Source organism: Lynx rufus, unplaced genomic scaffold (assembly GCF_022079265.1).
Source record: "Lynx rufus isolate CCGP_SWC_20201006 ecotype Redwood Valley unplaced genomic scaffold, mLynRuf1.p SCAF_55, whole genome shotgun sequence".
Lineage (NCBI taxonomy): Eukaryota > Metazoa > Chordata > Mammalia > Carnivora > Felidae > Lynx > Lynx rufus.
This window is the reverse complement of record NW_025814873.1, coordinates 237,303-251,211: the sequence shown is the minus strand read 5'-3', so window position 1 is coordinate 251,211 and position 13,909 is coordinate 237,303.

The window sequence follows — 13,909 nt, the reverse complement described above, 5'->3', positions numbered from 1 at the left end:
TGACAGAAATAATGTGGGTTTTAATAATGAAAAGATACTGCTCCCTAAATGAGTCGACTCACTCACCAATCTACGTAAGTGGGTCTGGCAGTTATTACGTGGCTGCTGCATAAGAGAACTCATTGGAACGAACGTGGATTATATGTTAGCAGTGCGGTGTCTGTTCACGGGTAAGAGCACAACTAGTTTTCTCTGCAGAAGCACCTCTCGTGTGCATTTTCCAGTTGGCGTCTTTCCGGGCATCTGTTCATCGGCCATTGCTGGATCTTTGCTAGATTTTGAGCCTCAGATTCAGTGGCACATGAACCAGAAGGGAAGTGTGGGAACTCACTTACTCTTGCCCCAGAGTTGAGGCCCTCAATTCCTCCTGCCCTCCTGGTTTCCCAGAATAACTCTGGGTACTGTCTCTCCTTGCACCTGCTTTGCTGGCCTGTGTGCTTCCTCCTCTCCGGTAAAAGTGTTTTTTTCTGCTAAAGTTAAAGAGAGTTCATTTTTTTTTTAAGTTTATTCATTCATTTTGAGAGAGAGCAGAAGCGCAAGTGGGGAGGGGCAGAAGAGAGGAAAGAGCAAGAATCCCAGGGAGTCTCCACAGTGCCAGGGCAGAGCCTGACATGGAGCTTGAGCTCAGGAACTGAGAGATCACGACCTGAGCCGAAGTCAGACACTCAACTGACTGAGCCACCCAGATGCCCTATTTCTTTTCTTCAATATTTATTTATCTTGAGAGAGTGAGAGATTGTGAGTGGGGGAGGGGCAGAGAGCCAGGAAGACAGAATCCCAAGCAGGCTCCACACTCAGCGCAGACCTGGACTTGGGGCTTGAACCCAACGAACCAGGAGATGATGACCTGAGCCGAAATCAAGAGTCGGACAGATGTTTAACCGACTGAGCCACCTGGGCGCCTCAAGGAGAGTGGATTTCTGGGGTGCCTGGGTGGCCCAGTCGGTTAAGCGTCCGACTTCAGCTCAGGTCATGATCTCACGGTTTGTGGTTCGAGCCCCACTTCAGGCTCTGTGCTGACAGCTCGGAGCCTGGAGCCCGCTTTGGATTCTGTGCCTCCCTCTCTTTCTGCCCCTCCCCCACTCGCGGTCTGGTCTCTCTCTTCCTGAGTCAAGAAGAAAATCAGATTCTGTTTACATTCCAGTATGGAAACCTGTTAGCCCATAGTATGAAATAGTGTCCTTGTGGACACCAAGAACCTTGTAACCCCTGATGATTAGATTTTGGGAACACTGAGGGACTGTTGCCAAAGAAGAATTTTTAATTGATGAAGAAATAGGAGATGGGGTGGGGTGGCTACTCCTGGTCATACTAGCCCTTAAGCAGTGACAGACGTGAAGCCCTGAAATCTCTTCTCAAGGAAGAGTATTAACTGTGACCTTTGTCTTGCTGAAGTAAGCCGTCGATTTCACGTGCTCGCTGATCCCTTATGTAAACAAGTATTGGTCTAGAAAAAGTTGTCTCTTGATGATTTCGTGTGTTGATAGCTGACAGGAGCCTGAGGACTCGGCCTAGCAAACTCCTGGCAGACGTCACTAGAGGCTCTAGAAATACGTAGCTTGGATGTTGGAAGCTTACAGCTCACCCGTCACATGCAGCTTGCTGCCCGCATTTGTATGGCTGGCAAGCCAAGAAGTCTTTATGTTTTTAAATGTGTTTTTATGGCTGTATGTATTTGTATGGCTGTATTTGTATGGCTGGCAAGCCAAGAAGTCTTTATGTTTTTAAATGGCTGCAAAAAGATCAAAACTACTTCACGAATTGAAAAAATTATTTGAAATTCAAATTTCAGCATCCATAAATCAAGTTTTGTTGGAACACTGCCAGGCCTAATCGTTTGTGTGTTGTCTGGCGGCTTTTGCACTAACTACAGTGGCAGAGCTGTGACAGATACTGTTGCCCAGGAAACCTGCCAACTCCTGATGTAGGGCCTCTTTCCCTCCCTGAAAAAGTGGAAGAGAAAACCTCGCAAGAGCAGGTTTATTCTGCCAACACCCCAGGGCTCAATACTACCAGTTCTGTGCCCAAATCTGTTCTCATAAGGATCCCAGTCGTTGGCTTAAGTCTCACTCTTGTTATCTAATTTTCACGTGATTATTTCCATAAAGAAACTATTGCTAATTAACTTCACATCCTGAGGTACTGGAGGCTAAGAATCCAATACGTCTTTCTTGAATGGACGCAATTCAAACCATAAATTTGCCCTCTTGCTCCCCCTCACCAAATCCGTGTTCTTTTCATATGCAAAGTACATTCTCCCCAGCCCCAAACCCCCTGAAGGCTTAATTCACCCAGCAAGCAAGGGAGCTCAACTTGAAAGACTCCTCTAAACACCATCTAAATCAGATGTGTGTGAGACTTGGGGTAGCTTTGTCCCGAGGCAACATCTCTCTCCATTTGGGAACATGTGAAATCAGACAAGTTCTCAGCTTCCAACGTACAGTGATCAGACAGGCACAAGATAGACCTTCCCATCCCAAAAGGGAGAAGTCAGGAAAAGGAGTTGTGAGGCCTAAGCAAGTCCAAAATAGGGCAAATTCCATTAGATTTTAAGGCCTGAGAATAATTCTCCTCGGCTGAATGCTCTGTCTTCTGAGCCCACTGGGGTGGTGGCCCTGCTTCTCATCCTGGATGGCGGCCCCGCCTCTGGAATTGAAAAGGTGGCTTCACCCTCTGGGACCGAGGAGGTGGTTCTGCCCTCAAGGTCGTTCTGACCTGTGTGCACATCTAGATAGCTCTATCAGCCTGTTTTTCTGCCTGTAGAACCCCAGACATCCAACGACTTTCCTTCATTTCAACCCGTCTCTGTCCCCATCAGTCCAAGCTGGTAACATTTCTGCTGAGTCGGTTGATGGATTTAGTCCCACACCTAATATCTCTGCTGTTCTGCCACATCCTTGTTCTCTCCAGAGCGTGCTTTTGCATTTTTTGCAGTATGGGTAAATTGAGGGTCTTCCAAATTTGTTTAACAATTGGTTCTTCAGCGTATCTCTGTCCTCCCAAATTGTACTATTAGCAGCAAGAAGTCGGGCCAGGTCTTTAACGCTCTGCTCAGAAATCTCTTCCGCTAAGCATTCCAGTTCATTGTTTCTAAGTTCTGCTTTTGACAACACACTAGAACACAGTCTAGCCGCGTCCTCTGTCACTTCATTACAAAAACCATTTCTTCTCCAATTTCTAGTACCATGTTCCTCACTGTTACCTGACACCAGAAGTACCTTGGACTTCCATGTTTCTACCAACAGCGTCTTCAGAAGGCAGTCCAGGTTTTTCGTACCAGGTGCCATCCTCTGCCAAATCCAAAGCTGCTTCCACATGAAAATATATAATTATTTTTTTATGAGAGCGTGCGAGTGAGCGAGGGGCAGAGAGAGAGAGGGAATCCCACCAGATACAGAGAGAGGGAGAGAGAGTGCAGAGCCCAAGCCGACCTGATGCCGGGCTTGAATTCACCACCTGTGAGACCATGACCTGAGCTGAAGTCAGATGCTTAACTGACTGAGCCACCCAGGTGCCCTGCTTCCATGTTTTAAGGTATTTGCTGCAGCAGCAACCTGCTTTCCAGTGCAGAGACCTTTATTCATTTGCTAGGTTGCCATAACAAAGTCCTTCAAAATGAGTGATTTAAACAACAGACACTTGCTGTATTATGGGTCCAGAGGTCAGAAGTCTGAAAACGAGGTGCCACAGAGTTGTTCTCTCTGATGCCGAGAAAGAAGAATCTTGTTGCTAGCTGCGCTCTTTGGCTTGTCCATTCCTTGGCCTCTTCACATCATTTTCTCCCTGTGTGTGTCTATATTTGTGTCCAGATTTCTCCTTTTTATATGGATACCAGTCGTATAGGCTTAGGGCCCATCCCAATGACCTCACTTAAACATGATTATCTTTGGGACACCTGAGTGGCTCAGTCGGTTGAGCATCCAACTCTTGATTTTGGCTGAGGTCATCATCTCATGGTTCATGGGATAGAGCCTTGGATGGGGCTCTGTGCTGATAACCTGGAGCTTACGTGAGGTTCTCTCTTTCTCTCTCTCTGCCCCTCCCCTGCTCTCTCTCTCCCTTTCTCCCAAAATAAATAAACTTTAAAAAAGACAATGATTATCTTTTTTTTTAAGTTTTTTTTTTTTTAATTGAGAGAGAGAGAGAGCGAGCAAGCAGTGATACTGAAGCCACGTTTTGTCTCTTGAACTTTATTAGGACTACTGATGGAATTTGAACAAGTTTTGTGTATTTGATAATAGAACTGCATTTATGTTCGATTTCTCAATTTGATAACTTACTGTGGTTAGATAATGGAATGACTTTCTTGGAAATACTGAAGAGTTCAGGAGTGTAGAGAAATTATGTCTGTCAGAAAAATATGTTCTTATATAGAGAAAGCAGACATGGTAAAATGTTAACATTTGGGGAATATAGGTAAAATGTATTTAGGAATTCTTCACTATTCTGTGAATTCTATAATTATGTGATTTTTTAAAACTTTGCATCAGTATCAAATAATTTCTAAATAATGAAAAAAATGATTCATCAGATCAGGTCAGTATATCCAAATCAATGCTATTTTTTGCATACCAGAAACTTTACAAAATGCGATTTAATAAAATGAATCCATTAAAAAATATATTAAAACACAACATGTAAAAAAAAACTTGTGGTGTTGGAACTGTTCAGTATCATGACTGTGATTATTGATACATTAACCTACACAGGTGTAAAACTGAGTAGAACCTAATACATGAACACGGGTGTAAGTGAAACTGGAGAAATCTTGATGAGTACCGTGGACCATATTAATGCCAGTATTTTGACTGTGATACACTATAGTTTTGCAAAATGGTAACATTGGGGTAAACTGGGCTAAGTGTGTAAGGGATTTCTTTCTATTATTTTTTACACTGCAGGTGAATTTACAATTGTCTCAATAAAAGTTTCAATCGAAATAAGTCTATTAAAGATGTAAAAGGGGAATGAATATTATATACAGTCAATGGAATATTAAGTACCATGACACAGACTACAACTGCATAAACCACATGTCCAAGTATTAGATACATAATACTGAGTGATAAAAGTCACTCTCAGAAGGCTATGTAGAATCCCATTGTTGAAGGCCAAATTAAAGTGAAATGGAATTACATATTATTTAGGCAGGCATGTATCTGTGATAAAATGATGAACCAGAAAAGAAAGGACGATAAGTGAAATATTTGTGTTGGTGTCTGTGCAGAGGAGCAGCAAATAGAAGCTGCAAATTCCTTGTAATTTCTTGTTTCTCAGATTGGATGACAGAGTCATGAACATTCATGAGAAAGAACTTGAGAACTTGTAACTAATGTTAGATGAAAAGAGGACATAAATACAGATAATTCATATTTTTTAAAATTATAGGAGAATACTAAGGGTAACCATGTGCCACTAAATATGAAAAATTAGATAAAATTTCTCATTTTCTTGCAAATTTCTCCATTTTCTTGCATGGCCAAAATTGACCAAGCTGAAAAAGCAAGACTTACTAAGTCAGTAACAAATAAGGAAATTGCATTGTAGTTAAAATGTTCCTCAATGAAATGTAGCAAGCTTAGATTACTGAACAGTAAAACTGTACAAAACATTGACGGACGTGATCATCATTGTGTTATACAACGGTATGAGAAAATTTTATTTTATTTTTTAGTGTTCGTTTATTTTGAGAGAGCGCATGAGCAAGGGAGGGGCAGAAAGGGAGAGAGAATCCCAAGCAGACTCCACGCTGTCAGTACAGATCTCGATGCAGAGATTGAACTCATGAACTGTGAGATCGTGACCTGAACTGAAATCAAGACTCAGATGCTTAACCAACTGAGCCACCCAGGCACCCCAGTATTAGAAAAGTTTAAAGGATAGATTACTCCTAAATTCATTTTACAATCCTAGTATAAACTTCACACCAAATCTGGATAGAGACCATAGAAAGACATATTATAGGCCGGTCTAATAGATGAAACTTCTCTGAATAAAATGGAATCCAAGCTTTCCCATGTACACATCAGTATATGTCCATTTAGGCCGAATTATGTGAAATTACTGATAATTGGCCATTTTTTACATATGTGGTCGATTTTGCTTTCCAAAGATGGCTGTAGCCAAGAGCCAGCCCCTTCTCACCTCCTCTTCTACAGTGTGGCTGAGCCACCCCTCCCACCGAGAGTTCTGTTTGCTGGTGGTTGCCGTAGCCACCAGAATGTGGTGGAGGGCTGCTGCGTGCCCCCTACACACACACACACACACACACCGGAAAGGCAATGCAGCTTCTGCTGTCCTGCCTGGAGTACTTGTTCTTGAAGCTCTGGGCTGCCACGTGAGCAGTCCTTCAGGCTGTGATGCTAGGGGTACCCCTGAGAGTCCATAAAGAGAAACAGCGTAGACCGGCCCTGAGGCCACATGAAGAGAGAGATGCCGTATTCTTCAATGCCATCTTCCCAGCTCCAGCCACCAAACAGCTTTGCACGTGACATCCTGAGCCAGAAACTGCCTGGCCAAACCTTTCTGGAATTCCTGACCAACAGAACCGTGAGAGAGAATAACATCTTTGTTGTTATGTGTGCTAGGGTTTTGAGGGTGATATTTTAAATTTTTTTTTCAACATTTATTTATTTTTGGGACAGAGAGAGACAGAGCATGAACGGGGGAGGGGCAGAGAGAGAGAGGGAGACACAGAGGGAAACAGGCTCCAGGCTCTGAGCCATCAGCCCAGAGCCTGACGCGGGGCTCGAACTCCCGGACCGCGAGATCATGACCTGGCTGAAGTCAGACGCTTAACCGACTGCGCCACCCAGGCGCCCCGAGGGTGATATTTTAGGTAGCAGTTGTGATTAGAATAGAAATTTGGTCTACAAGTGGGGTGCTACTGGCCTTGGCACTGGGTGGTCAGCAGAATCTGGAAGACTCTAGAGGAAAATAGTAGTGGAACCCTGAAGGGCCCTTGGGGAGAGTATTAAGAGTCCAAAGTCATAGGTTGTTGCTGAGCGCTTGAAGGAACATGGGGAGAGTGTTATGGGAACATGGGGAAAGGAGGCTTTTTAAATTTTATTTTTTTTTTTATTTTTTTTTTAACTTTTTTTAACGTTTATTTATTTTTGAGACAGAGAGAGACAGAGCATGAATGGGGGAGGGGCAGAGAGAGAGGGAGACACAGAACCGGAAGCAGGCTCTAGGCTCTGAGCCATCAGCCCAGAGCCCGACGCGGGGCTCGAACTCACGGTCGGTGAGATCGTGACCTGAGCTGAAGTCAGCTGTTCAACCGACTGAGCCACCCAGGCGCCCCTTAAATTTTATTTTTGAGAGAGAAAGAGACAGAGCATGAGCAGGGGAAGGGCAGAGAGAGAGGGAGACACAGAATCCGAAGCAGGCTCCAGGATCTGAGCTGTCAGCACAAAGCCCGATGAGGGGGCTCGAACCCATGAGCCGTGAGATCATGATCTGAGCCGAAGTCGGACACTTAACTGACTAAGCCCCCAGCTGCCCCAAGGAGACTTTTTAGATAAAGTCAGACCTTCTCAATATTGCCTTTGCCCTGACATACCTAATGCCCTCAAATGGAATACCTGGGGATGTGGCTTTTGCCTAATTGATACATAAAAAGCCCACAATGTCCCCGCTCCCACTTTCTATGTATCCCCTGCAACAATGCATATTTATAATTACCAAACTCCTTCTCTACCAAAATACTCCTAAAACAGAAATGGGGGTGGGGGAGCAGGCGGTGCCTGGGTGGCTCAGTTGGTTAAGCATCTGACTCTTGATTTCAGCTCAGGTCATGATCTCATGGGTTCATGGGATTGAGCCCCATGTCTGGCTCTGAGCTGATCGTGGAGACTGCTTGGGATTCTCTCTCTGCCTCTCTCTCTCAAAATAAATAAATAAATAAATAAACATTAAAAAAAAACAAACAGAAATTTGGGAGCTCCCCTTTTTAAGAATAGAAGTCAAGCCTTCAATGAGATAAGCCATAGCATCAGCTGGTGAGTTCTAAGAACCTGCTTGCAAATCTGGTAGAAAATCATTTTGAAGAAAATTTTATTACAACTTCAATTCCCAAGAGTATTTTCCATTACTTGAGTTGGAGACATGCTAACCAAAGAGTTGTCGTGAGATTCATGAATGTCTAGTTAAAAACAAACCAAAAAAAAAAAAAAGGTAAAATTGCAAAGTTAGTGGAAAAATACAGGATAAAATTATGGTATGGCTAATTGTAGTGTTCACAGCGAAAAAGAAAATGGGAGAAAAATCAAATTGTAATCTGAAAAGTGATATAAATACATACACGCACACAATAAGTTTTAATTTTTGAATGTTTATTTATTTTTTTTATAAAATTTTCTTTCTTTTGAACGTTTATTTATTTTTGGGACAGAGAGAGACAGAGCACGAACGGGGGAGGGGCAGAGAGAGAGGGAGACACAGAATCGGAAACAGGCTCCAGGCTCTGAGCCATCAGCCCAGAGCCTGACGCGGGGCTCGAACTCCCGGACCGCGAGATCGTGACCTGGCTGAAGTCGGACGCTTAACCAACTGCGCCACCCAGGCGCCCCTGAATGTTTATTTATTTTTGAGAGAGAGACAGAGCATGAGCAGGGGAGGGGCAGAGAGAGAGACGGCGACACAGAATCCAAAGCAGGATCCAGGCTCTGAGCTGTAAGCACAGAGCTCGACGTGGGGCTTGAACCCATGAACCATGAGATTGTAACCTGAGCTGAAGTTGGACGTTTAAATGACTGAGCCACCCAAGTGCCCCCATACCACAAAGTTTTAAACAGCAATATCAACTTTGACTAAAAAGGACAAACCCTATGCAAAATAAAAGGAGCTCTTAGGACTGCCAACTTTTGGGGTCAGGAAGAGACTGAGAAGGATTTCTTCTTGCAAACATGGATCAGTTTTTATTAATAAGGAAGGATGACTCAGATGGCAGAATCAAGGTCCAGAGGGCGCAGCCAAGAGCTAGGAAGAACTCCAAGAGAACAGGACCAAACCCTAAAGGGCGAGCTGGTAACATGTATTTAGTAGGATTTAGGCATTTCTGTAGACCAATGACCGCGGGGTGGGGACTGTTGTCCCCGGTTTCGAATAGGAGTATCTGTAGCGGTTTTTCTGTGTGTGCTCTGCTATTGTATTTTGGGTGTGCGAGATGAAGACAGCCTCATTTAACCTTAATTTCCTTAGATGTCCATCTCCAAATACAGCCACCCTGTGTTGTGATTTCAACAAAGGAATTTTGAAAGAACACAAATATTCAGTCCATAGTGTATTTAATAGCAAGTAAGAAAATACACTAGGGGAAAAAAACTTCATAATATCATTAGGATTGAGAAGCTTCTTAGGAATACATCTGGTACAATGTTGAATTTAAAATGATGGGCGCCTGGGTGGCTCAGTCGGTTGAGTGTCCGACTTCGGCTCAGGTCACGATCTCGCGGTCCGTGAGTTCGAGCCCCGTGTCGGGCTCTGGGCTGATGGCTCAGAGCCTGGAGCCTGCTTCCGATTCTGTGTCTCCCTCTCTCTCTGCCCCTCCCCTGTTCATGCTCTGTCTGTCTCTGTCTCAAAAATAAATAAATGTTAAAAAAATAAAATAAAATAAAATGAAAACTATCAGGGTGTCTGGGTGGCTCAGTTGGTTAAGTCTCCAAATCTTGGTTTTGGCTTCAGGTTACAATCTTGAGGTTGTGTGAGTTTGAGCCCCAAGTCAGGCTCTGTGCTGACAGGGCAGAGTCTGCTTGGGATTCTCTCCCTCTCTCTCTCCGCCCCTCCCAACTCACCATCTCTCTCAAAATAAAGAAATAAACTAAAAAAAATAAAATAAAATGAAAACTATCTAGGAATAAGTCTCTTAAAAACTTACAGAAGCAGAATTTATGAATAAAACAATAACATTCATAAAAGAACTGAAAAAATTTAGGGGTGCCTGGGTGGCTCAGTCAGTTAAGTGTCCGGATGTTGATTTTGGCTCAGGTCATCATCCCACAGTTTGTTGGTTTGAGCCCACATCAGGCTCTGTGCTGACAAAAGCATGGAGCCTGCTTGGTTTCTTTCTCTCCCTCTCTCTCTGCCCCTCCCTGCTTCTGCTCTCTCTATCTCAAAAATAAAAAAAAAAAAAAACATTTAAAAAAAGAACTGAAAATTTCAAAGATATACTATGTTAAAAAAATTTTTTTTTTAATTTTTATTTATTTTCGAGAGAGAGAGAGAGACAGACAGACTGTGAGTGGGGAGGGGTAGAGAGAGAGGGAAACACAGAATCTGAAGCAGGCTCTAGGCTCTGTGCTGTCAGCACAGAGACCTACCCGGGGCTCGAACTCACAAGTGGCAAGATCATGACCTGGGCCAAAGTCAGACGCTTAACCAACTGAGCCACCCAGGCACCCCAAAGATATACTATATTGATAGAGTCAAGTCAGTATAATGAAAATATTAATTCTTGCAAAATATACATTTAATAAAATTCCAATGAGAACAATAAAATAATTTTCTTTCTTGAAATGGGACAGATTCTATCATTTACAGGAAAGTTTACTGGTCTCCAACTATGCAAGATCATCATGAACAAGCACAAAGCACAGGTAGAATAGTTTCCCTTCCAGATACAGGAGGTTTTTTTAAGCTAGAATATGAAAACATTGTGGTACTCACACAGTGATAGACTAATAGGCAGATGGAACAGAAAATATTCCAGAAAGGGTAACTTGGGCATGTAGGAACTTGGGATATAAAAGAAATTAATTTGTAAGTATTGAAGAAAGAATGGGTTGTTTGATACTTGGTGTTATGGGCTGAATTGCACCCCCCTTTCAAATTCTTATGTGAGAGTCCAACCCCCAGCACCTCAGGAAGTGACTGTATTTGGAAACAGGGGCTTTAAAGAAGAAATTCAGGCAAAACTCAGTCATATAGATGACCCCAATCTGGAAATGACTGGTGTCCTTGTAAGAAAGGCGATTAGGACACAGACACACATGGAGGGACAGCCATGTGAGGACACAGCCACCTGCAGGCCAAGGACGGAGTCTTTGGAAGAAACCAACACCTTAGTCTCGGACTTTTCACGTCCAGAATCTTGACACACGAGATTTCTGTTGTTCGTCCCACCCTGTGGTATTTGTTGTGACAGCCCCCGTGCTACTGCTGAGAGGGTCTGCGTTACGTCTGTGGAGTCTTGGTTCTTGGATTCCCCTCAAAAACATTTGCGTGGGGATCCTGCTCAAATAAAGAGGGCCAGAAGGAAGGGATCAAGCACAAAGCAGCTTGCTGAGGACAGGCCACTCTCGGGAAGGGAGGGTGGGCGGGTCCAGGGTGGCACCTGCACTGAAGTTTTGTATTGGCGACGGGTCACAGGTAGGGCAGTCTCCGACTGAGGTTGTTCCCCTCCCCTGGGAGGGGCAGTTCTGGCTCCTCCAAGGTTCTTGCTGGAACTGTCATGGCCATCTTTCCCCACGGGGAGGCGAGGTGGGAGGGGGCTGAAACCACCAAATGCGTGAACTATAATAAACCTGGGGTGGGGGGGACGGCGGGTCATGCTGGGCAGAAGTTGAAGAGGAGAGCACGTGTTTTGCACCTGTGGCTCTTGGTCTGTCAGCTCCCGGGGTGTTAGAAGCCACAAGGCCAAGATGTTGAAAACCACAAAGGATGTTGTGCCCTCGGCTTCTAATGTGTCACCTGTTTCTCACCACCCTTGCCACCACCAGCTAACTGCCTGCTCTATCACTAGCAAACGAATACCCTTGGAGTCAGGAAATTAGCTTCCCATAGGGCAACAAAATGAAATGAGATCAATACTTTGCACTATACGCATACACACAACTCCAGAAAGATTAAAACTTAAGTGTCAAGCCAAAATGCTGAAACTGTTAGAAGATAATTAATACAAGGAAATATTTTACGTTAACAAAATGGAGAAATATTTCTTTTTGTTTTCTCTTTCAAGAGAAAGACTTCTCAACGAGACACATAAGGAACCCATAAAAGAAAACCTAGGTACATTTTATGATTTCAAAACTAAAATCCAAGGGACCAACATGTTTATAATCTAAGTTCAAAGACAATGAATTAAACAAAAAAATTAAAACGTTGCATATTGAGGATTTGTAAACAATATACATTCAACTCCATGAATCTAGTAGAAAAAGATAACCTGACAGAAAAATGGGCAAAGGATAATTGACAGTCTATGAAACAAAACCCCAAATTGTGTGGAAATATATACACTTCAGCAGACACGTTACCTGTATGTTCTGCATTTCAAATATTAGTCCAGTTTTTAAAATCTTGATCTTAACTATTCATATCTCGCCACTAACTCCTCCTGATGTTCCAACATTAAACAGCATACTAGCTTTATGGTTATTGTCTATTTTTAAAATTATGTTAAAGCAGCTAACGATTTTTTCTAATTTGTTCTTTTTTTATTCTTTTTTGGGGGGGGAGGGGAGGGGCAGATGGAGACAAAGACTCCTAAGCAGGCTCCAGACTCAGCACAAAGCCTGACATGGAGCCCCATGCAGGGCTCAATGCCATGACCCTGGGCTCACGACCTGAGCCGAAATCAAGAGTTGGATGCTCAACCGACTGAGCCACACAGGTGCCCCTCTAATTTATTTTTTAAAACTCTGGAATGTAATTGTAAAATGTTTATTTATATTTAGAGAGAAAGAGCATGTATGCAGGGGAGGGGAAGTTAGAGAGGGAGAGAGAATCCCAAGGAGGCTCTGCATGGGGCTTGATCCCACGACCCGGGTGATCGTGACCGGAGTCAAAATCAAGAGTCAGATGCCCAACCAACTGAGCCACCCAGGATCCCCTCTTAGTATTTTTGCATGGGTAGTCATAACCAAGTTTTGTCTGAGCTTCCTTTTCAAGTCATACATGTGGATTTTGGTGTCTTTATGCTGCCTAATAAATAGAAACAGTTCCTTCTTCTGTTTCCTCTGGAAATTTTTATGTGTAAGAATTCTGTAATCACTGGATGTTTGAGAGAATTCCCCAGAAAGTCAATGATTGGTGCTTTTTGGCAGATAATCTCTGAAATTGTCCTCATTTTTATCCATGACGTGTTTTTCTCCTTTCTTGAGTTGAATTTGACACATCCATCCCAGGAGAATCATTTAATTTCAAATTTCTTAGCATAGAGAGGATTCTCATTCAATTTCCTGTATGTCTGTGGTTGTTCTCTTTTTATCATCCTTTCCTTCTCTCTGTAAGGATAGTGACTTATTTAGAACTTTCCCCACATGAATTATGGATCAGCTTTATTTTTTTGTTAATTCCTATCTACTTAATATAAACGTATGGATAAAAACTTTTTTATTTCCTCAGTTGGATTCTTAAACCAATTGTCTCTTCTTTTTTAACGTATTGATTTTTTTAACGTATTGATAGATTTGGGTTCCCAGTGTTTCAAATCGTAATTTTTTTTTCTTTTTATATAATGTTTTTGTTTCTTTTTGAGACAGAGCGTGAGCAGGGGAGGGGCAGAGAAAGAGGGAGACACAGAATCCGAAGCAGGCTGTAGGCTCCGAGCTGTCAGCACAGAGCCCGACGTGGGGCTCGAACTCATGGACTGCGAGATCATGACCTGAGCTGAAGTGGGACGCTTAACCGGCTGAGCCACCTAAGCGCCGCCTAAATCGTGATCTTTTACGTTTTTCCCAAAAGCGTGTTCACACAACTCGGTCTGGGCGCGCGGTCGCCCTCGCGTCTCTAGGCAACCAGCGCTCCTCAGACGGCCGGGCGCCTACGTGCCGCGGATCCTTCTGGGAAATGTAGTACAAAGGCCCCTTCCTTGAGTGAAGCTGACCGAAAAAAAAAAAAAAAAAGAAAAAAGAAAAAACAAAGGCGTCTTTCTCTCGCGCACGCGTACTCGCACGGCCACCGACGCTTT